Consider the following 24,144-nt stretch of genomic DNA (forward strand, 5'->3'; position numbering starts at 1 on the left):
GAAGGGAGCTAGGTACAGGGTGGTTCCAGGACAAGACTGCAGGTGAAAGTTACCAGCAAGACAAGGCAAGACTTCAGGCAATGCAAGGCGAGAGAAGAACTTCAGGCGAGGCGAGAGTTACTGGCAAGACAAGGCAAGGCTTCAGGCAATGCAAGGCAAGACAAGATCTTCAGGTGAGGCGAGTGTTACTGGCAAGACAAGGCAGGGCTTCAGGCAAGGAAACAGAAGGCAGGGGAAGGGATAAAAGGAGTAAGGACAAGAACAATCCAGCTGCCACACCCTGGTCTCTGGATGTATTTATGCAGCCAGCCCCAATGAGAATCAGCTGCCTCAATTAGTGCTCAACAGGTACAGAAACAGGGTAGACAGGAAAACCTGGAGCAAGGGTCGATGGACCAGACCGTGAACCGGAATACAGGCTTCGTGGACTGTACCATGACAGCTGCATGTAATCCCACACCTTTTTTTATGGAGTTCCAAGATTTGGTGCCCACTTTAACAAAGGAAAATGAGGTGTTTTTAAGTCAAGATGGTGTGAATCTGGAAGAGCTGGAAGCAGCGGGTTGTTTTCCATTCTGTTGCCATCTTTAGTCCATTTTGACTGAGACTCCAGATCTGGAAAGACCCGTTGAACTAGTCTATGTCCATAAATGTAGTGCATCCTCGGAACTGTGCACAACTCAGCCACACTCTGCTACTGGTATTGAGATTGGAAATTTATCTTGCTGATTGGGGACCAATCAAGTGGGCTGCTTTATCCTAAATAATGCTGTTTTTTCTTGTATGCTGTTGGTGTCCTATTTTTCCAAGAAACTGCCTTTATAGCTCAAATCTATCCCATCTATTTGGCAGGAAGTGTTTGTGGTGTTGCAAGATGAGTCACTCAGATATTCTAGTCTTTGACCTCCTCTTGTAATTTCTATTATCTATGGTGCTGAGTTCCTGATTAATTCCTCATCCCTCCCTCCCATGATATTGAAGGTGGAGATTCACAAAATATTAGGGGTAGGTGATCACAGCTTGGTAATTTGTGGCTGGAATATTACTTGCTAAGGAGTTGTGAATAGAATGGAACATTATCCAGATATCAGTAAATCTCCTCAATTCCGAATTTATGATGGGAGATGCAGCCTCCATCAACACTTCAATTGTTTGGGAACGTAGCTGAGAAATAAAGAAAACTTAAGTAATTTTTTGAAAATTGTATTTTCAACGATCGATGCGGATTGAAAACGGGAAAAAATTAAAGGTGCACTTCTACTCCTCGTAATAAGTGATGATGCAATTGAGGTATATAATCATTTTATTTTTGAAAATGGAGATAATTTAAAATCGATAATGGACAAATTTGAAGCATTTTGTATATCGAAGCATAATGTGATGTATGAGCAGCATAGATTTTTTACTTACACGCAGAGAGCTGGTGGAACTATTGATCAATATGTTACTGAGTTGAGACACCGGAATAAAACATGCGAGTTTGGAGAACTGACAGACTGTCTCATTAAAGACAGAATTGTTTGTGGCATTCTGGATAATGGTCTGAGAGAAAGACTGTTAAGAGAAGACGACTTGGAAAAAGCTTTGATGCTCCACAAAGCTTCGGAAACAGTGACGTCACAGGCTAAAGAACTTTTCATTGAGAGCTGCAATATAGACACTGTGAAGAAATGCGAACATATTAGAAAAAATAATAAAATGACATCAAAACCGACAGAGAGCAAGACGTCATCTGAGAGAAAAGAGTTATGTGCTCGCTGTGGGCAGCAGCATTGGCCAAAACAATGTGCAGTGTATGGGAAAATGTGCAACGACTACGGTAAGAGCAATCATTTTTCACGCTGTTGCAGAAGTGGTAAGAAAATAAAACAAGTAAATGCAGTGCTTGAAAATGAACTTGAGGAGTTTATATAGATGTGCTTTGTGAAAACAAACAAAGTAGGAATGACTGGACTATTCCATTGCAAGTGAACCAAAACAATATTCTGCTTAAACTTGATACTGGAGCACAAGTAAATGTTCTTGCAGAATCTGAGTTTAATGCATTAAAGCCAAGACCAAAGTTACATAAGACAAATATAAAAGTGACTGGGTATTCAGGTGCAGACATTCCAGTTAAAGAAATACGTGTGGCAAAGGTATCACACAAAAATATTGTGCACATTCTTTTATTTGTGGTGGTGTCAAAGGATGTACAGTCAATATTGTGATTATCTGCCTGTGAGAGACTGAATCTGGTGAAAAGAGTATTAGTCCTGGACAGTGACACAGAGTCAATTAGTCCTGACGAAGGGTCTCGGCCCGAAACGTCGACTGTACATCTTCCTAGAGATGCTGCCTGGCCTGCTGCGTTCACCAGCAACTTTGATGTGTGTTGCTTGGATTTCCCGCATCTGCAGATTTCCTCATGTCTGACAGATGTTCTTGTCCATCGCTTGAACTATACCCAAGAGACGAAGTAAGGATACAAGACAAAATAAACACATCGACACAGAAAGCTACAGTACTTGAAGAAGTACAACCCAGATCATACATGGTCCAAACAGAAGAAGGAGCGGTGTTAAGAAGAAATTGCAAAGACCTTAAGAAACAGCCAACTTCAGAGTTTCAGTTATCTGATGCAGACCAGACAAAACATGGAAATAACAAAAAAATACAAAAACTGTGTGTGCCACTTAGAAGGTCTACTCTTGTTTCTAAACCCCCAGAGAGACTGATAGAGACATGTTAAATTATGCATTTGCTCTGGTCAATGTTGCTAATTGGTTTTCTTTTTAAGGAAAGGAAGATGTGGTGATATGATGTATAAGAACGTGATTGGGGAGAGTTCTGGGCATGCGCAGGGCTGACAGAAAGATCAAGAAAACATGGTATTGTAAAAACGTTGTGGTTGTTGTTAAATAAAAGTTCTATTTCTTCCAGAAGATGGTTCTTTATTAGTAACCCACGGTACGTATGTAACAATTACAGCACGGAAACAGGCCACCTCGTCCATATGAACATAAAGAACACAACAGAGGCCATGGATTGACACATCAGAATGGAAATGGGAATTAAAATGTTTGGCCACCAGAAAGTCCATTTAGGCACTTAATTGGCAAGGCATAGAAAGGTACAAATGGGATTACTGTAGATGAACATAGAGGTTACCATGGTGAGCCAAAGTTGCTGTTTCTGTGCTGCAGTGTGGGCACATGGCCAAGTGGTTAAGGCATTGGACTAGCGACCTGAAGGTCGTGAGTTCCAGCCCCAACCAAGGCAACATGTGTTGTGTCCTTGAGCAAAGCACTTAATCACACATTGCTCTGCGACAAGCTGTATGGGTCCTAATGCCCTTCCCTTGGACAACATTGGTGTCATGGAGAGGGGAGACTTGCAGCATGGGCAACTGCTGGTCTTCCATACAACTTGCCCAGGCCTGCGCCCTGGAGAGTGAAGACTTTCCAGGTGCAGATCCATGGTCTCGCAAGACTAACAGATGCCCTTAAGCTCTAGGAATCTAAAAGGAACATGCTGATTTAGCATTAATAGGTTTTAGAAGTGTTTAGTTGGCAGTATTGTGGAAAACAAATTAAATGTTTTCTTTCCATTCTCAATTATCTTATGTTCTGACAATAAATGACTTGAAATACTTCTTCAATGCGTACTGAAATGCAGGAAGTTCATTATCTGAAAAGTTCATCACATGATACGCTCTCATTAGAAAGATATTTTTTTATAGCTGAGTGGTTTTAAACTATGCTATGCTGTTTGTACATTGAAAAGGTATGCAGAAGAGTACAAGACTCGCAGCACCAGGTTCAAGAACAGTTACTACCCCACAGCTACACTCAATTGCCCATCCATTGAGATGTTCCCACATCCAATGATCTCACTTTAAGGACTCTTTATCTTGTTATTTCATGTTCTCATTATTTATTGCTACTTATTTATATTTGCATTTGCACAACTTGTTTTCTGCACTCTGGTTGACCTTTCATTGATCTTGTTATAGTTACTATGAATCTCAAAGCTGTATATGGCGATATACTGTATATGTACTCTGAAAGTAAAATTTACTTTGAACTTGGATAATACCCAAAGGAATGTGCAGCTTTCATAGCCATGAACTCGAGTCAAAATATAAGTTAACTTAAGAAGGTATCAACAGTTGAGTACAAAACAGACTGGAATTTCTAGGAGGTGCTGAAAGGAGGCATTCCATGCTTCCCTCGTGCAAATCACTCAAAGCAATTTGTGCACTTAGTGGCATAAAATTGATAACATCTGCAAAAAATGAATTCTGCAAAGAAATGAAGGCCAACGGTATCAATGTTGAAATTTGCACCTGTAAGTGCATGAGGATACAGTATGTTGCAATTCCCTGTCAGTTCCACAGAACAACGCTGACAAACTGATAGCTTCATTGACTGCAAAGTCTGAACAAATGTGGTCTTTTTTCCCACAATTATACTGCTGACAAAAGGAGATTAATCTCAGGAACTCATAATAATTGAAAATCTGTTAAAAGAATAAGATGTAGCAATGAAGTACAATGATAAAAAAATTGCTGGCAGTTTGAACAAACAATATATTTCAATGTCCTAAATATATACTCAATGACTATCAGTTTCTTTTTGTATGTTATGCACTTTAGTCAATTTCTGCATGAATCTGAGTTGTCTGCCTGCTGTCTGTTCCTTTCAATGAGCTACTAATTGATCTCTATCATGCATGGTCCTATTATGCAAATCCATTGTCTCTGCAGACTAGACTACAATTTCCCTTTGTGTTTGAACTAATGAATCAGGAAGTGAATTATGCAGCAAGCTTTATACATTGAAAGTGATAATTCTCTGAAAAAAATGTATAGTTTACAAATTATAACTCTGGCTTTGTATAACTTCTCCTTGAATATTCTGAATCCTTTGATTGCACAACCTTGTTCTGTAGACTTTCAACGTTTGTCCAACTCAGGTGATGATAAAGTAGCTGTTCAGATGTCAATGTATTTCTTATTATGTTCTTTACATTGAAGCTCCATGTTTGTTATGTTTTTATTCATTCTAAATATAGTTTAAATATAAAACAAACCAATATGTTTAGTTAATCATTACAGAATACTGTAATTAACTTACTTTGTCAACATGAAACTTATAGAAGTTACTTTTCAGATCTGACCAGCTACTTAACAGACCAAAACTACTAGTGATGCTGAGGTACCTCCTCGAAGGCACTGGGACATATTACCAATGATTATCTTGGGCTCATTGGGTGTTTAGGGTCCTTCAGCATCAGATATTCTCTCCCAGGTGACCCAGCAAGACCCTGGCTTGTGCCTCAGCAGCAATGGTGCATGGGCCACATCTCTTGATCTGTAGGCATCTGGAGGCTTGCTCAGTAGCCACTGTGATGGTCCTAATGACTCTTTTCTTTGCAGCCTCCATAACGCTAAGGAGAGAATAGGTTTTGCACAGTAAGGATCAGCCAGCAAAGCCTCTACACCCTCCTCTAGCACTGCATTAAGAAATGATACAGCCCTCCACCCCTGCCTCTAACACTGCTCTATCAACTCTTGGTATTAGGCTTTCTTAAATACAATAAGAATGCATTGTGGGCTTTATATAGGGAGTGAAAACAATCTGAAATGAACTGCCTGTAATTCGACTGATAAATTTAGAAACAATTATACATTATCTTCCAGAACTGAGAGATAATTGAGAATCAATGGAGAAGGTTGATGTGTCTGGCTGTATTAAAGGCCCTTCTATTCTGAAAGACTTTAGAATTATCGTGGATGTTTCACAATTACAATCATAACCTGCTTCTACCTCTAAAGTACCATGTGATGTCACTCCAGCCTTTGCTGAATTCTTGATAAGGAAAGGAGTGAAATGTTACAAAAGGAATTTGGGAAAATGAAGTTGATGTTGTGGTAGAACAGACTAAAGGAGCCAAAAGGCCTACTCCTGCTCCTATTTTGTAAACAGTATTTGTATAAATTACATTCTAAAGAATCTTCATCACACTTGTTTATTCTCAAAATTTGACTAATTTATGTGTGAGCCAGCCTGGCTCCTATTGTTCTACCCAAAAAAAAATCATAAAGTTATCCAAATTGTGCTATCCTTTCCTAATTTATACTAAATCCAGTTTATTCGTATAATTCACAAACCCTCAAAGGAAGAAAATCTACCAAACTCATCAGGTCTGGCCAATGCATTATTAGAGACTCACAACAATGTTACCAACTCTTTAAATAGGAGTAATGTTGGTAGTGAAGAAAATTATTGTAGGCTACAGGAAGACCAGTTTAAACTAACTTGGCAGGGGGATAGGAACCAGAGAGATAAGGCTAAGGATGGGGCAGTTGGGATAAAAATACATGCAGTGTGTAATGAGACCTTAAAGAAAAACTGGCAGATGATTGGGCAAAGTTGCAGTCAGTAGGATGAGTTGATGTGTAACATATGGGAAAATCAAAAATAGTGATGAGTACAGGACTAGAGATGCTATATTTGAAAGCACACAGTATACAGAATAACATAGAGGATCTTGTAGCACAGTTGGCAGGTATAATGTTGTAGGCATTACTGAGTCGTGGCAGAAAGAAGATTATAGTTGGGAGCTTAGATTAGATTAGATCATGAAGGACGCGCAGTCCTCTTTTATTGTCATTTAGTAATGAATGCATTAAGAAATGATACAATGTTCCTCCAGTGTGATATCACAGAAACATAAGACAGACCAAGACTGAAAAACTGACAAAACCACATAGTTATAACATATAGTTACAACAATGCAAGCAATACCATAATTTGATGAAGGACAGGCCATGGGCATGGTAAAAAAAGTTCAAAGTCTCTCAAAAGTCCCACATCTCACGCAGACGGGAGAAGGAAGAAAACTCTCCCTGCCATGAGTTTCCAGCACTGCAAACTTGCCGATGCAGCATCCTGGAAGCACAAGACCACAGTCCAACTCTGAGTCGTCCGAAAACTTCGAGCCTCTGACCAGCCCTGTGACACCAAACATCGAGCACCATCTCTGCCGAGTGCTTTGACCCCAGCCTTGGCCGCCAGCAGCAGGCAAAGCTGAGGATTTGGGACTTCTCTCCGGAGATTCTCGATCGCACAGTAGCAGCGGCAGCGAACCGGGCATTTCAGAAGTTTCTCCAGATGTTCCTCTGTGCTTCTCATGTCTGTCTCCATCAAATCAGAATTGTGCATGGCCCCTACTTAACAAATATGATATCATTTCACCGGAGAGGCTGTGCGCGCTGTGTCGTGCTGCCATCTTCTCCTCTCGCCTTGGTGGTGAATGTTAACTTTGCATTTGCCTTCCTTTCCATTGACTCTGTCTGCAAGTTCACCTTTAGTGTATTCTGCACAAGGATTCCAAAGTCCCTTTGCATCTCAAATTTTTGGATTTTATCCTTGTTTGGATCCAAGGACAGGCAGGTAGGCCGAGGGAGTGGGGTGGCTCTGTTGGTAAAAACTGGAAGAAAATCCTTAGAAGGAGGTGACGTAGGATCAGAAAACGTAGAATCCTTGTAGGTAGGTAGCAGGTAGTGTTGAGGAAACAGGTGGGCTGCAGAAGACTTAGACAGATAGGAGAATGGGCAAGAGAGCAGCAAATCAAATACAATGTTGGAAAATGCATGATCATGCACTTTGGTAAAAGAAATAAATGTGCAGACCATTTTCTAAACAAGGAGAAAATCCAAAAATCTGAGATGCAAAGGGACTTTGGAATCCTTGCGCAGAATGCACTAAAGGTGAACTTGCAGACAGAGTCAGTGGTAAGGAAGGCAAATGCAATGTTAACGTTCATTTTAAGATGCCTGGAAAACAAGAGCAGGGATTTGATGCTGAGACTTTATAAGGCACTGATGAGGTCTCAAAGGTTATGGGAAGAAGGCCAGGGAGTGAGGCTGAGGAGGGGGAAGAAAAAGGATCAGCAATGATTGAATGGTGGAACAGAATAGCCTAATTCTGCTCCTGTGTCTTATGGTCCTGTGGTCTAATAGATAGAGTTAAGAAGCTGCAAGGTAAAAGGACCATGGTAGGAGTTATATACTGGCCTCCAAACAATAGCCAGGATGTGGCATACAAATTACAATGGAAGACAGAAAAAGCAGGAGGCGCTAGTGCGCATGCATATGGATTAGACGTGTTTGGTCAGTGCTCCTCTCCGAGGCCTCGATAAAATTACTATTATACCGTGTTTTGTTCATTCCATAGAACCATAGAAACTACAGCACAGAAACAGGCCTTTTGGCCCTTCTTGGCTGTGCCGAACCATTTTCTGCCTAGTCCCACTGACCTGCACACGGACCATATCCCTCCATACACCTCCCATCCATGTATCTGTCCAATTTATTCTTAAATGTTAAAAAAGAACCCGCATTTGCCACCTCGTCTGGCGGCTCATTCCATACTCCCACCACTCTCTGTGTGAAGAAGCCCCCCCTAATGTTCCCTTTAAACTTTTCCCCCCTCACCCTTAACCCATGTCCTCTGGTTTTTTACTCCCCTTGCCTCAGTGGAAAAAACCTGCTTGCATTCACTCTATCTATACCCATCGTAATTTTATATACCTCTATCAAATCTCCCCTCATTCTTCTACGCTCCATTCATAGGCCAACAGTGTATGTCCAAACTAAGTGTCTGGAAAAGTTTGACAATGCTGAAGGCAAATAAAGCCAAGACTGCCGACTGCCAAACTACAGAAGTTAGTGCTAACAACGGGTCTGTTAAGCACCTCTCTGCATCTGAGATACTGCCGGATAAAACTTACGCCATGTGCAAGGAATTAGGTCAGGATATTTCTCAGTCAGCTCTGTGCAGCATTAATGTCCGCTTTGGTGTTTTTGAGACCAAGTTTGAGGCGCTTGTGGCCTCCCAGGCTGACTTACAAGCCCATGTGGCTAATCAAGAACTAACCACCAGTGAGCATGAAACACATGGGCAAGAGCTTGAAGTTAAGTGTTCAGAGCTAATGAGACAAAATAGCCAGTTTGAAGCTAAAGTGCATGACTTAGAGGCTTGTTCCCGGAGACATAATACTAAGATTGTAGGGATACAAGAGGGCGAGGAGGCTGGTAAACCTACTGAATTTGTTTCCAGACTGATTCCCAAGTTGCTTGGGGAAGAGCATTTTCCGTATCCAGTTAAAGTTGATCACGCGCATCGCTCTCTCTATCCAAAGCCAGCTGCCGGTGGGAAACCAGGCGCCATCTTGGCAAGTATCCATCACTTTCAAGTGAAAAAGTTGATCCTGTGCTGCAGCAGACTACAACCCATGGAGTACAAGGGAAATAAGGTCTTGATCTTCCAGGACTATACTAAAGAGGTGATGACTAAACGTCGTGCCTTTCATGATGTACTGCAAACTCTGCGCAATGGAGGAATCAAGCACAGCCTGCACTATCTGGCTAGGCTCTATATTTATCATCAAGATGGAAGAGCGCCTAAAGTGTATGACGACCTGATAGAAGCAGCACAATTCTTGGAAAAGAATAATGCACAAAAAAGGGAGTAGATATATTGAAACTGTTTATTCAGCTTATATTTGTGCCAATTTCCATGCTGGGATATGGGGAGGGACTTGCTTGTTATATGTAGTTTTGCAATGCTGTATGCTGCACTGGGATTTAATTGCAGAGAATGTTCTGAATATTTTTGTTATTATAAGGGTTAAATTTGAGTTGGTGTCATGAATGTTCAGCTTCAGGTGCGGACACTGGATAAATCTCCCCAGCCCTAATAGCATTTGTTTAACGGTATTATATAATTTGTGTTATACATTTTCTCAGAGAGGGGGGTTTGTGATAATTGTGTAATGTTAGTTACCTGCCCAGCAGCTCCTATTGGGATGGAAATGGGGAACTATGTGTCTGGTTTAGGGAGACACGAAGGGGGGGGGGGGTTAGGGTGTGTGTTGTTTTTGTTTATAGCTCAGACATGCTTTTTTTTGTGTTTGTTGTGTTCTTATGAGGCTCTTGCGGTAGAACACAGCTGGGGGGGGTAAAGATATTACAATAGTCTCGTGGAATGTTAAGGGCCTTGGTCATGTCACTAAGAGGGATAACAATTTTAGACATCTCAAATCTCTATCTGCAGATGTGACTTTTCTACAGAAAACCCATATCAAAGTAACTGAGCAACGCAGATTGAGGTCTAGCTGGATATCGCAGGTTTACCAGTCACCATTTACTTCTCATGCCCGTGGTGTGGCTATCCTCTTTAGGAAAAATATTCCATTTCAACTCACTTCCATGACCACAGATCCTCTCAGCAGGTTTATTATTATCTCTGGCACCATTAATTCGTTTCCGCTAACCTTCCTTAATATTTATGGTCCAAACACAGTTGAGCCAATTTTTTTTAGGAAAGTTTTTGATTTACTTCCAGATGCCAGTAAATCAAATATAATAATCAGCAGTGATTTGAATTGCTACCTGGACCCATATTTAGATAGATTGTCCTCCCGCCCACCGTCAAATATCGTGTCAGTGCAAGTCCTAAATAATTTGATTAGATCTAGGAATTTAGTAGATATTTGGCGAGTTCAACATCCCACCAACAAGGATTATTCTTATTATTCTCATGTTCACAAATCTTATAGTAGAATAGATTATTTTTTGATTGATTCTAATTTAATATCTCCTGTTACCAATACAAAATATCATAATAGATTAATTTCTGACCATAGCCCCGTGACAATGTCCCTAAATCTCTCACTTTCCAAACGAATCTATTCCTGGCATTTTAACCCCTCCCTACTCGCCAATAACAAATTTATAGAATATATCACCACCAGATTAAAAGATTTTATAGAAATTTACGATAACAGCGAGGTGTCAGGTTCCACACTCAGGGAGACATTAAAAGTTGTAATTCATGGGTATATAATTTCATATGATTCTGCTGCTAAGAGGGAGAGAGAAGGGCGATTATTAGAGATTGAGAATACTCTTCCAACTCTCGAAGCAACATACCAGGCTTCAAAATCCTCTGAAGATTATAATAAAATAATGAAGCTTAAATATAAGTACAATTGTATCTTGGGTAGTCAAATAAATAACCTCCTCTTAAAATTAAGACAAAAGCATTTCGAAATGGGGGACAAGTCTGAAAGGCTCCTGGCGCAGCAGCTCAGGGATGCCCAGGCCCTAAGGTCAATTCATTGCATTAGATCGAGGGCGGGTACCCTGAAAAACTAACCCCAAGGAGATAAATGACTGTTTTAAAGAATTTTACAGTGAGCTCTACACCTCTAAATGCAATGCCATTCAATCTGATTTGAATGACTTCTTTGATTCTCTTGTAATGCTGAATCTTAGTGACACTACTAGGGAGGACTTAGAATCTGACTTCACATTGGAAGAAATAAGTTCTGCCATTAAGTCATTTCCGTCTGGCAAGGCTGCTGGGCCGGATGGATTTGGCTGTGAATTTTGTAAGAAATTCTGTGATACCTGTGCCCCACTTCTCCTCAGAATGATATCTTGCTCTGAGAGAGATAAAGCCTTGCCTAGGACATTGTACGAGGCTAACATTTCCCTCATTTTGAAGAAGGGTAAAGAGGGAATGGACCCGGCCAGCTATAGGCCCATTGCACTTCAGAATTTTGATAGAAAGGTTATTACTAAAATGCTGGCTAACCGACTAAATAAGCATTTGTCATCTATCATTCATCCTGATCAGACAGGATTTGTCCTGGTTAGGTTCTGTTTTCCCAATGTCAGATGCCTCCTTAATACTATACATGCTGATCATCGGAAAGCCAATGGGGCAGCAATTTTATCCCTTGATGCACAAAAGTCCTTTGACCAGATTGAGTGGCCTTACATGTTTGAGTCACTGTACAGGTTTGGGTTCGGCGAGTCATTTGTATCTTGGGTAAAACTGATATATGCCAGCCCAATGTGCTCTATTATAACTAATGGTGACAATTCAACTCCGTTTCCCCTACACCGTTCAGTCCAGCGGGGGGCCTCTCTCGCCAGCCCTTTCTGCCATCGCGGTACAGCCCATTGCCCTAAAAATAAGAAGTCACCCAAATATTCTGTGTTTGAAAGTGGGAGGTATTGAAACACTTATTAGTTTATATGCTGACGATGTGATACTCTACCTACAAAACTCAGAAAAGTCAGTCCCTCTTCTTCTAGATTTAATCACCTCTTTTGGCAGACTATCAGGATACTCAATCAATTGGACAAAAATTGACTTTGTGCCCTTCTCCAACCACTACACGCGGGGTTTTTTTTGGGAAGTGTCCCGTTCAAAGCAGTTAACGATCACTTTACTTACCTCGGCTTGACAATCCCCAAAGATCCTAAATTAATATTCAAATTAAACTTTGCGGAGTTTATTTCAAAACTTAAACAGAATATAGAAAGTTGGAAAACCCTACCTCTGTCCGTGATTGGTCGTATGAATTCAAATAAAATGGTTTCCCTTCCTAGGTTTCTCTACCATGGTCAAAATCTCCCCATTTTTCTTACATCAGCTTTCCTTAAAGAGTAGGACTCCATAATATTGCCTTATATCTGGAATTATAAGAATCACAGGATCTCGAAAATTCATTTACAAAAGCCCAAGTCTGAAGGAGGGCTGGGATTACCTGTATTTAGACACTGTTATTGGGTTGTCAATACTAGGGCTCTAATGTTTTGGCAACAGGGGGCTCTGGATAACCTAGCCCCTGGAGCTCCCTTGTGGCTATGTATGGAGTCCAACTCTGCTGTCAATTCCTCCTTGCCAGCCATGCTGTTCTCCAAGATAGAGAGGCCTGGGACTTCAAAAAGTTTGAGTTTTGTTTTGTGTGACGAGAATACACATAGATTAAGATGTTAGCTGGCCTGTGCTGGCACCAGTGAGATCAGCAGTTGGTCTGCCACCTGTCTTCAGGGGAAAGAGAGATAAGGAAAACAATGGAGCAGCATTTGGGGATGTTAATGAAGGGACAGGAGAGTTTAACGGAAGGAGAACTGTCAAGATCGGCTCCCCCTTTGAACCCTGAACTGTTTGAAGTGATGGACAGGCAATACCCCAGCAGGGGGATAAAAAGGGACAGGTTCGCTAAGGCAAGACACACACGACACCACGAGATAACGAGACCCTGGAAGCGGTGCGTCTCCCATAAGTCGGTGGGAAGTTTTGGAAGGCTGGTCGCAGGACCAAGCCATAGACGCACAGGGTGGAAAGGCACGATCAGAGGGAACCTGGTGTGTGTCCGCCCTTGCCTGGGTGCCAGGTTCACCGCAGAGAAACGATCGTATCTGGAAACGGAGGGGTCACGGTCGGTGACCTCAGAAGACATCACAAAGGGCTCACCCGAAAGCTGACTGCGAAGAATATCGAAGGTCTGTGTGGAAGCCGTTTGAATATTCATTCGTTTTGCTCTCTCTCTCCTTCCCCCCACTGTCCATCTCCCATGGCAGTGATTACTGCGATCTGAACTGAATTCAATTGAACTGAACTTTGTGTCACTTTGAAACTGGTCATTTACCCCTAGACGACGATAGAGCTTGATTGATACTGTTATCTTAATTCTGTGTACATGTGTGTTTATCATTGCTGAACTGTTGCATTTATTATCCTTTTGATTAGAGTACTGTGTTGCTTGTTTCTTTAATAAAACTTTCTTAGTTCTAGTAGTCCAGACTCCAACTGAGTAATCCATTTCTGCTGGTTTGGCAACCCAGTTACGGGGTACGTAACATAAGTGGGGTTCTCGTTCGCGATTTTGAACGCTAAATTTGGGACGGAGTAAATTGATTGGGTTAAAATTCCCGAAAGAAAGAAAAGACAAACAGCAGAAATGGAGGTTGAGGGATTTATGAAGGCGCCGACCTTGGAGGCATTAGAAGATGCCAGGAAAGCGGAATTGGTAGCTGTGGCCAAACGGTTGAATCTTGCTAAGGGGAAGTCGACAATGAGGAGAGAGGAGATACACAGAGCTATCGTAGAGCACTATGTATCTAAAGGTGTGTTTCCCCAAAGGGAGCTGGAGGTGGTGTCTATTGAAAAACCTGCTGGAGACGCGGTACAGGTGCAGCTTGAAAAACTGAGACTCGAGCGCGAGTTCCGGGTACGACAGTTGGAGCGAGAAGAGAAAGAGAGGGACAGACAGTTGGAGAGAGAAGAGAAAGAGAGGCAATGGGAGTGAGAAGAGAGAGAGAGGCAGAGGGAAAGGGAATTTGAGCTGGAGAAGTTAAAGATAAGAGCAGAGCAGGGGCCCATGCTGAACCAAGGTGGAGGGTTCCAGGCGACCCAGGAGGTTAGGCTGGTTCACCCATTTGACGATACCGACGTGGATCGGCACTTTCTCCATTTTGAAAAAGTTGCTACCAGTCAGGACTGGCCGAGGGATAAGTGGGCTGTTTTGCTTCAGAGTGTACTGAAAGGGAAAGCCCAACAAGCTTACTCAGCTTTGTCCACAGAAGATGCCCAGAGGTATGAGGTGGTGAAAGAGGCCATCCTCAGGATTTATGAGTTGGTCCCGGAGGCATACCAGCAGAGGTTCCGGAATGCGAGGAAGCAGTGGGACCGCACGTATTTGGAGTTTGCCTGTGAGATGCAGACATATTGTGAGTGTTGGTGCGCCTCAAAGGGGGTAGAGGGGGATTATGACAGACTGCTACAGCTGATCCTGATGGAGCAGTTTAAAGGTTGCGTCCCTGAGGGCATGAGACCCTACCTAGATGAGAAAGAGGCAGCCACGTTAGCCGCAACTGCTATGTTAGCGGATGAGTATGCGTTGACGCATAAAATGAAGTTTGCCCCGAGTAAAGGCTACCAGAAGGGTAGTCAGGACGGCGGGGAGACTCCGCCAGAAAAGTCAGAAAGTAAGCCGGGGACTAGTGAGAAGGATAAGGTAGACTGGGAGCAGTCTGGTAGGAAGTCTCCTGGGGACATCTGTTATAATTGCGGGGAAGTCGGACACTTTGCGTCCAGGTGTTTTGCCCCAAAGAAGGAGACGGGAAAAGGAAAAACAGCGATTTTGACTGGCTGTATCGAGCTGGTAAATGAACCGCTAGGAGAGGACAGGTCTGCCAAAGTTCAGGAAGGGTGCGAGAGGTTTATCTCGGCCGGATTGGTGTCAGTGAAGGAGGGGTTAAAACCAGTTCCAGTGCGGATCTGGAGAGACACAGGAGCGTGTCAGTCATTGATATTGAAGAGTGTATTAGAGTTTAGCTCAGAGACCCAGACTGGGGAGGTCAAGGTCAAAGGTATTGGGGAAGGGACAGAGGCAGTCCCTTTGCACCAGATACACCTACAAAGCAACCTGGTCTCTGGACTAGTCACGATCGGGGTGAGGTCCGAATTACCGATGAAAGGTGTGGAAGTCTTGCTCGGTAATGACATCGCCGGGGGAATCGTGTTCCCAGCCGTGAGATTGACAGGTCAGCCTGCCAACAGTGAGGCCCCGCCCATGGACTCACAGGTTCATCATGGGGCTGCGGTGGTAAATTTAGCTGAAACGTTTCTGCCAGCCTTGTACAAGAAGGGGGTAGAAAGTGAAAAGAAGGAGTGTAGTGAAACAAGAGGTAGTGAGGGAGCTGAGACAGACTTAGCATTAGCCAGGAAAGAATTTGTGCAGGCGCAGGAGCGAGACGAGGGGCTGATGATTTTGGCAGAGACAGCTCTCTCTGACACAGCTTTAACAAGGGAACTAGTAGGCTATTGTGTGGAGGAGGAAGTGCTAAGGAAGAAAGGGAGACCAAGTACCGTACCCACAGATGAGGAATGGGGGGTGGTGCAAAAGAGTTATGGGGATGAGATTTTTAACCTGGCCCACAAGGTACCCCCCGGTGGACATTTTGTGGTGCTGGAGGAAACAGTTGGTGGAATCATGAAAGAGGTTTACCGGCTGCCCAGGAGGAAGGATGTTATTGATCATGGCAGACGCGAACTGAGACGGTCACAGGCTTTTGATATGCTAACAAACCTAGTCGGTGTTAGCGCAGAAATCAATGAAGCTAGGGTCCTCCTGATAAGAGAAAAAAACCATTTTGAAAAGATGAGTATGGTACCGACCAGATGGGAGAAGGCTATTGTTTTGGCCAGTTCTGCTGATAAGGTCTCTCCCTTAATCCCCGAACAAAGCGACTCTTTAGGAGAAGTAATTAAACGACTCGCATCGTGTGTTTGATTTTCCCGAGGCGATGCAAAGAACTGGGACCCTGGGTGGTGTTTGTTATGCTAGGCTAGCCTAGTGAGCAACAACCCTATAGAATGAGTAATTCCGTGATGAAAGGGCTGACGAACACAGAGGTGGGTATTGGCTATGTAATACGGCTGTCTGAAGCCAGCTTGATAGTGAACCTTGAAAAAAATGAGTTCGGCCACACGAAGGTCATTTACCTGGGAATTGTGGTGACACAGGGGCAGCTGGCAGCGATGCAAGCTAAAGTGCGGGCTATCTCTGACATCCCAACCCCGACAGACAAGAGGACCCTCAGAAGGCTCTTGAAGATGGTGGGCTACTGTAGGAAGTTTTGCAATAATTCTGCGGTTACTACCCCTCCCCCTCCTACTAAGCCCTTGCGAGAGAAAACAAAGTCGGAATGGGACGACCCTTGTTATTGTGGTCCGGGACGAAACCCAATGAGAGGTTACATTGATCGCAATTCATCAGCGTTTTTGGCCACTATGAAGTTTGCTAAGTTGGAGCCTGGTCTAAGGGATTATTAATAACACATATAAAAGGAACAGAAAATGTGATGGCTGACTGTCTGTCAGCTGTTGACAACTTCAAATTCGCTGTATTAGCCAAATAACTGATAAAGATGTATATTTGTGAGTATCAAATAATGTATTCATGTTTGCAATTTTTACCTCGGTAAAAACCCTTAAAGGTGGGAGGTGTGACGAGAGTACACATGGATTAAGATGTTAGCTGGCCTGTGCTGGCACCAGTGGGATCAGCAGTTGGTCTGCCACCTGTCTTCAGGAGAAAGAGAGATAAGGAAAACAATGGAGCAGCATTTGGAGATGTTAATGAAGGGACGAGAGAGGCTAACGGAAGGAGAGCTGTCAAGATCGGCTCCCCCTTTGAACCCTGAACTGTTTGAAGTGATGGACAGGCGATACCCCAGCAGGAGGATAAAAAGGGACAGGTTCGCTAAGGCAAGACACACACGACACCACGAGGTAACGAAACCCTGGAAGCGGTGCGCCTCCCATAAGTCGGTGGGAAGTTTTGGAAGGCTGTCGCGGGACCAAGTCGTAGACGCACAGGATGGAAAGGCACGATCAGCGGGAACCTGGTGTGTGTCCGCCCTTGCCTGGGTGCCAGGTTCACCGCAGAGAAACGATCGTATCTGGAAACGGAGGGGTCACGGTCGGTGACCTCAGAAGACATCACAAAGGGCTCGCCCGAAAGCTGACTGCGAAGAATATCGAAGGTCTGTATGGAAGCCGTTTGAATATTCATTCGTTTTGCTCTCTCTCTCCTTCCCCCCACTGTCCATCTCCCACGGCAGTGATTACTGCGAACTGAACTGAATTTAATTGAACTGAACTTTGTGTCACTTTGAAACTGGTCATTTACCCCTAGACGACGATAGAGCTTGATTGATCCTGTTATCTTAATTCTGTGTACATGTATGTTTATCATTGCTGAACTGTTGCATTTATTATCCTTTTGATTAGAGTACTGTGTTGCTTGTTTCTTTAATAAAACTTTCTTAGTTCTAGTAGTCCAAACTCCAACTGAGTGATCCATTTCTGCTGGTTTGGCAACCCAGTTACGGGGTACGTAACATTTGAAAAATTCCGTCGGAATTCTAAATCAGATTAGGACCATTCTGAATTTACTAGAGACCTCTGTACAAGCACCAATCTGTTTCAATCACTCCTTTCTACCCTCATGGTCAGATAAAACCTACCATGCTTGGAGGGAGAAGGGTCTAGTTTCTATTGAAGACCTGAACATAGAGGGACGGTTTGAACATTTAGTCTGCTGAAAGAGAAGTCTGAGCTGCCTCATTTGCACTTTTTTCGGTATTTGCAAATTAGACACTACATTCAGTCTAAGATTTGTAATTTTGAAATCCTTCCAGGGACACATATGTTTTTTGATATTTTAAAGAACCCTCCTGACTCCAGGCATTTCGTTTCTAAGTTTGTACTTCTGTTTGATAATTGCACTGTAGCATCTACTGTGAAGATTAGAGATGCCTGGAGAGAAGAGTTGGGCATTTAATTATTTGAAGCTGCCTGGGATAAGTGTTTGTATATGATACAGGCTTGCTCTGTTAACAGCAGGCACCAACTGATCCAGTTTAAAGTTGTCCACTGTCTCCATTACTCTAAATTTAGATTGCACAGGATTTACCCTTCTGTCTCTCCACTGTGTGATAGATGCCAAGGGATGGAAGCCATGTTGTCACACACCTTTTGGTTTTTCCCATTACTGACTGGATTTTGGTCCAAAAATATTCGGCTTGTACTCAAAGGCCTATAAAAGATCCTTCCCCTTGGAAGCTGGCCTCACTATATTTGGCTGCTCGCAATCTACTATTTGTTTCCCTGCAGCCGTACAACAGTCTCTGATGCTGGGGATGATTGTTGCCAAAAGACTTATCTTGAGGGAATGGAAATCACCTTCTCCCCCTTCCTTTCAGAGATGGATGGCTGATATGATCTCAGTCATACAGACAAAGAAACTTAGGTTCTCGAGAAGCAATTCAATTAAAAAATTTTCGGCTATCTGGGACCCATTTCTTGCCTATCTGAATGAGGCCGGGGGCAGATGAGCAATTTCCCCCCAGCTGATTTCTCACGGCACTCATTTGAGATTTAATGTTTAGTATTTTGAGCACTTTGTTAAGAGGCATCCCTCTAATGTTATGTCTTTTTTTTTGCTTATTTCTTTTTTATACATGTCTGAGCTGGTATGTTTTTGTTGATCTCATTGTTTTTTTTTGAAATTTTTGAAAATTTTGAAAATGAAGTATTTAAGAAAAAAGAAAAACCATGTAAAAAGATCAATGTTACAATAGTCTGGGGGAAGGGGTGGATTTCAATATGCAAGTAGATTGGGAAAATTAGGTTGGTGCTAAATCCAAAGACAGGGAATTTGTAGAGTGCCCACTATATAGGTTTTTTTAGAGCATGTGGTTGAGCTTACTAGTGGAAAGGCAATTCTAGATTGAGTATTGTGTCATAAACCAGATTTGATTAAAGAGCTTAAGGTAAAGGAACCCTTAGGAGGCAGTTATCATAACATGATAGAATTCACTCTGCAGTTTGAGAAGGAGAATCTAATGTCAAATATATCAGAATTACAGTGGAGTAAAGGAAATTACAGAGGCATGAGAGAGCAGATGACCAAAGTTGATTGGAAGGGGATCCTATCGGGGATGACAGCAGATCAATGGCTGGAGATTCTGGTAACAATTCAGAAGGCACAGGATATATACATCCCAAAGATGAAGAAGCATTCTAAAGAGAGAATGGCACAACTATGGCTAGTGAGAGAAGCATAAAGACAGCATAAAAACAAAAGGGAGGGCATATAATATGGCAAAAAATAGCGAGTAATTAGAGGATTGGGAAGCTTTTAAAACTCAAGAGAAGGCAACTGAAAAAACCACAAGGAGTGAAAATATGACATATGAAGGTAAGCTAGCTAATAAATTAAATAAGAATACCAAAGATTTATTTCCAGATAAATAAAGAGTATAAGAGAGGCAAAAAGAGATATTGGATCCCAGGAAAATGACACTGGAGAGGTAGTAATGGGGGAGAAAGAAATGGCGGACAAAATAAGTAAGTATTTTGTGTTGGTCTTCACTGTGGAAGATACTAGCAGTAGGACAGAAATTCAAGAATGTCAGTGGGCAGAAGTGAGTGTAGATACCATTACTGAGGAGAAGGTATCTGGGAGGCAGAAATGTCTGAAGGTAGAAAAGCCACAGGGAATAGATGGACTACACTCCAGGGTTCTGAAAGGGTTAGCTGAAGAGATTCTGGAGCTAGTAGTAATGATCCTTCAAGAATCACCAGATTTTGGTATGGTTCTATGGGACTAAAAAACTGCAAATGTCACTCCACTCTATAAGAAAGGAGAGGGGCAGAAGAAAAAAAAATATAGGCCAATTAGCCTGACTTCAGTGGTTGGGAAGATTTTGCAGACCATTTTAAAAGGATGAGGTTTCAGGATACTTGGAGGCACATGATAAAATAAGCCAAAGTCAGCATGGTTTCCTTTAGGGGAAATCTTGCCTGACAAGTCTGTTGGAAATTACAGGCATGGTAGACTGAGGAGAGTCAGTGAATGTTGTTTACTTGGATTTACAGAAGGTCTTTGACAAGGTGCCACTCATGAGGCTACTTAAGAAGATAGAAGCCCATGGTATTACAGAAAAGATACTAGCATGGATAGAAGATTGACGACTGGCAGGAGGTAAACATTGGGAATAAAGGGGGGCTTTCCTGTTGGGCACCTGGTGACAAATAATGTTCTGTGGGGATGGTGTTGGAACCACTTCTTTTCACATTACATGTTAATGATTTGAATGACAGGATTATGGGTTTGTGACCATGTTTGCAGAAGATACAAAGATAGCTGGAGGAGCAAGTAGCATTGAAGAAGCAGGGAGATTTCAGAAGGACTTAGACAGATTGGGAGAATGACCAAAGAAGTGGCAGGTGCCATATTGTGAAAGGAATGGTATCGTCATGCAATTTGGAAGGAGGAATAAAGGCGTACATTATCTTCTAGATGGGAAGAAAATTCAGAAATCAGATTTGCAAAGGGACTTGGGAATCCTTAAGGTGTTAACTGACAGGTTGAGATTGTAGTAAGAAAGGCAAATGCAATATTAGCATTCATTTCAAAAGGACTAGAATATAAAGCAAGGATGTAATGCTGAGGCTTTATAAGCTATTGATCAGAACACATTTAGAGCATGCTGAGCTGCTTTGGCCCCTTATCTAAGAAAGGATATGCTGGCATTGGAGAAGGTCCCGAGGATGCTCATGAAAATGATCCCAGGAGTGAATGGGTTAACATACATAGAGCATTTGATGGATCTGAGCCTGTACTTGCTGGGGTTTAGAAGAATGAGGGGGTCTCTTTGAAACCTATTGAATATTGAAAGGCCTAGATAAAGCGGATATGAAGAGGATTTTTCATATATATTATGTTCATCCTGCATAAGTCTAGGACCAAAGGGCGTTGCCTTAGAATAGAGTGATATCCATTTAGAACTGAGATGAATAAGGATTTTGTTAGTCAGATGGTGGTGAATCTGAAATTCATTGCTACAGACAGATGTGGAGGCCAAGTCTTTGGGTATATTTAAGCTGATGTTGATAGGTTCTTGCTTAGTTAGGACATCACAGGCTTCAGGGAAGAGGGAGAATGGGGTTGAGAAGGTTAATAAATCCATCAGGATGGAATGGAAAAGCAGACTTAATGGGATGAATAGCCTAATTTGCTTCTATGTCTTGTGGCTTTGTGGATTCTGATCAATTAGGTAAGGGCTGAGAAGAGGTAGTTCATTTCAATACAGTTAAATATAAGGTGGTACATTTTGGAAAGTCATTGGAACTTTACTAGGCAGTCATTTGGCACGAGGGAGAATAATGAAACAAAGGGAACTTGTGATGATGTTGCTAGGAATAGTTATACGGAGAAATTGGCCAGGCTACATTTTTAAACCTTGGAATGTAGGAGAACGAGGGATGATCTTATAGAAATACTTACAATTATGAGAGACATAGGTAAAGTGAATGGTAACAGTATTTTTTTTCCACAATAAGGCTGTTCAAAACTAGGGGACGTAAACTTAGGGTGAGAGGTGAAAGATTTAAAAGGGACCCAAGGAATAACTTTTTCAAACAGTGGGTGGTGAGTTCATGGAAGGAGCTGCCAGAGGAAGTGGCCTGAGTCAGGTCTATTAATATTTAAGAAGCATTTTGATATCTGCATGTAGGATGTGGGCTTAGAGAGCAATGGGCCTGATGCACAGAATTCACTGGTAGATATGGACTGTTTGGGCCAAAGGTTGGACCTTAATGGAAAATCCTACAAAATGTAGTGAACATGGCCTAGACATCACTGTTAAAGCCCTCACTACCATCAAGCATATCTGCATAGAGTGCTGTCACAGGAAAGCAGCATTCATCATCAAGGATGCCAACCACCCAAACCATGCTCTTTTCTCAATGCTGCCAACAGGAAGAAGGAATCAGAGCCTCAGTACACACACCACCAAGATCAGGAACCAGAGAGGATAACTTCACTCAACCTCACTTGCCCATCACTGAACAGTCCCCACAACCTACCATCTCAAATTCTCAATATTTATTGCTTATTTTTATTCTTCTCTATTTGCACAGTTTATTGTCCTTTGCTCATTGATCATTTGTCCATCCTGTCTTTCATTGATTTTATCGTGTTTCTTGGATTTACTGTGTATGCCCTCAGGGTTGCATGTGGTGACATATACGTACTTTAATAGTAAATTTACTTTGAACTTTGAAAGAACTTCTATCTATGCCATATTGCTCTATGACTCTATGAACCTAATATCATCTGAAATATCCTACCAATAAACTCAGCTGAATTGTATTTATGGATGGGCAATAAAATACTTGCCTTACAAGTAATAATAATATGCCATGAACAAATAAAAAACAATTATCTTTCTGATGCATCTTAGTTAAGAAACATGCAGATCTAAAAATGACAATTCCTTTCAGGTAATTCCACAACCTCTTCCTCCCTACCATTGTAATTATGTTCAAGGTCACATGCTCAAGGTCACAGTCCAAGATATCACTGTTTCTCTCATTCCGGCTTCAATTTTAAACATTTCACTACTGATGTAGGCATCTCTTCAGCTACTGAATACAGGACTTTGCATCCTAAAATTTTCTTTATGAATTTTAACTCTTTTTAGAATGCACCTTAAAATCCCTGTCACTCCATTAGTTTCCAAAGTAAATATGCAAAGAAATAGGTCTGGTCTGCAGCTTGAGGCTCTGAATTGGAGAAAGCAAATTTTGATGGTATCAGAAATAATCTGGGAAGCATGGATTGGGACAGGCTGTTTCCAGGCAAAGGTGTACTTGGAAAGAGGAAGGCCTTCAAAAATGAAATTTGAGAGGACAAAGCGCGTAGTAAACGTATCTAGTACTATTTATTATTTATGGTGCAACTGTAACGAAAACCAATTTCCTTCTGGCATCAATAATGTATGACTACTACTACTACTGCTACTTTTCAAGAGATATTGAGGCCCTGGTTAAGCGAAGAAAGGAGGTGTATGGCAGGTATAGGCAAGTAGGGACAAATGAGATGCTTTTGAAGTATAAGAAATGCAAGGGAACACTTAAGAAAGAAATTAGACAGCCTAAAAAAAGCCTGAAGTTGCTCTAGCAGACAAGGTCAAGGATAATCCCAAGGGATTTTACAGGTATGTTAAGAGCAAAAGGATTGGGAGGGACAAAACCAGTCCTCTGGAAGACCAGAATGGTAATCCACCTGTGGGGTCAAAGCAGATGGGGAATCTTAACTTCATTCTTTGCATCTGTATTTACTTGGGAAGTGGATAGAGAGGCTGTAGAAGTAAGGCAAATCTGCATCAACTTCATGGACCCTATACAGATTGCCAAGGAGAAGTCGTTGCTACTCTGAGGCAAATCAAGGTGCATAAATGCCCAGGGCCTAACAAGGTGTTCCCTCAGACCATACAGGAGGCACGTTCAGTAATTACAGGGGCCCTAGCAAAGATGATCAAAACTTCCTTAGTGACAGGAGAAGTACCAGCAAATTGGTGGATAGCCAATGTTCTGCTGTTTAAAAAAGGCTCTAAACAGAAACCAGGAAGTTATAGGCCCGTGAGTCTGGCATCAGTTGTGCGAAAGTTATTGGAAGGCATTCTTAGAGACCAGATATATAAGTATTTGGATAGACAGGGACTGGTTAAGGATAGACATCATGGCTTCATACATGGCCTTTCATGTCTAACCAATTTTACGGAGTTTTTCGAGGAAATTACCAGGAAAGTGGATGAAGGCAAGGCAGTAGATGTTATCTGCATGGACTTTAGTTAGACATTTGACAAGGTCCCACATGTGAGGCTGGTCAAGAAGATTCAGGTGCTCGGCATTCAGGATGAGATAGTAAATTGGATTA

The sequence above is a fragment of the Mobula birostris genome, chromosome 5 (genome assembly GCF_030028105.1).
Source record: "Mobula birostris isolate sMobBir1 chromosome 5, sMobBir1.hap1, whole genome shotgun sequence".
Lineage (NCBI taxonomy): Eukaryota > Metazoa > Chordata > Chondrichthyes > Myliobatiformes > Myliobatidae > Mobula > Mobula birostris.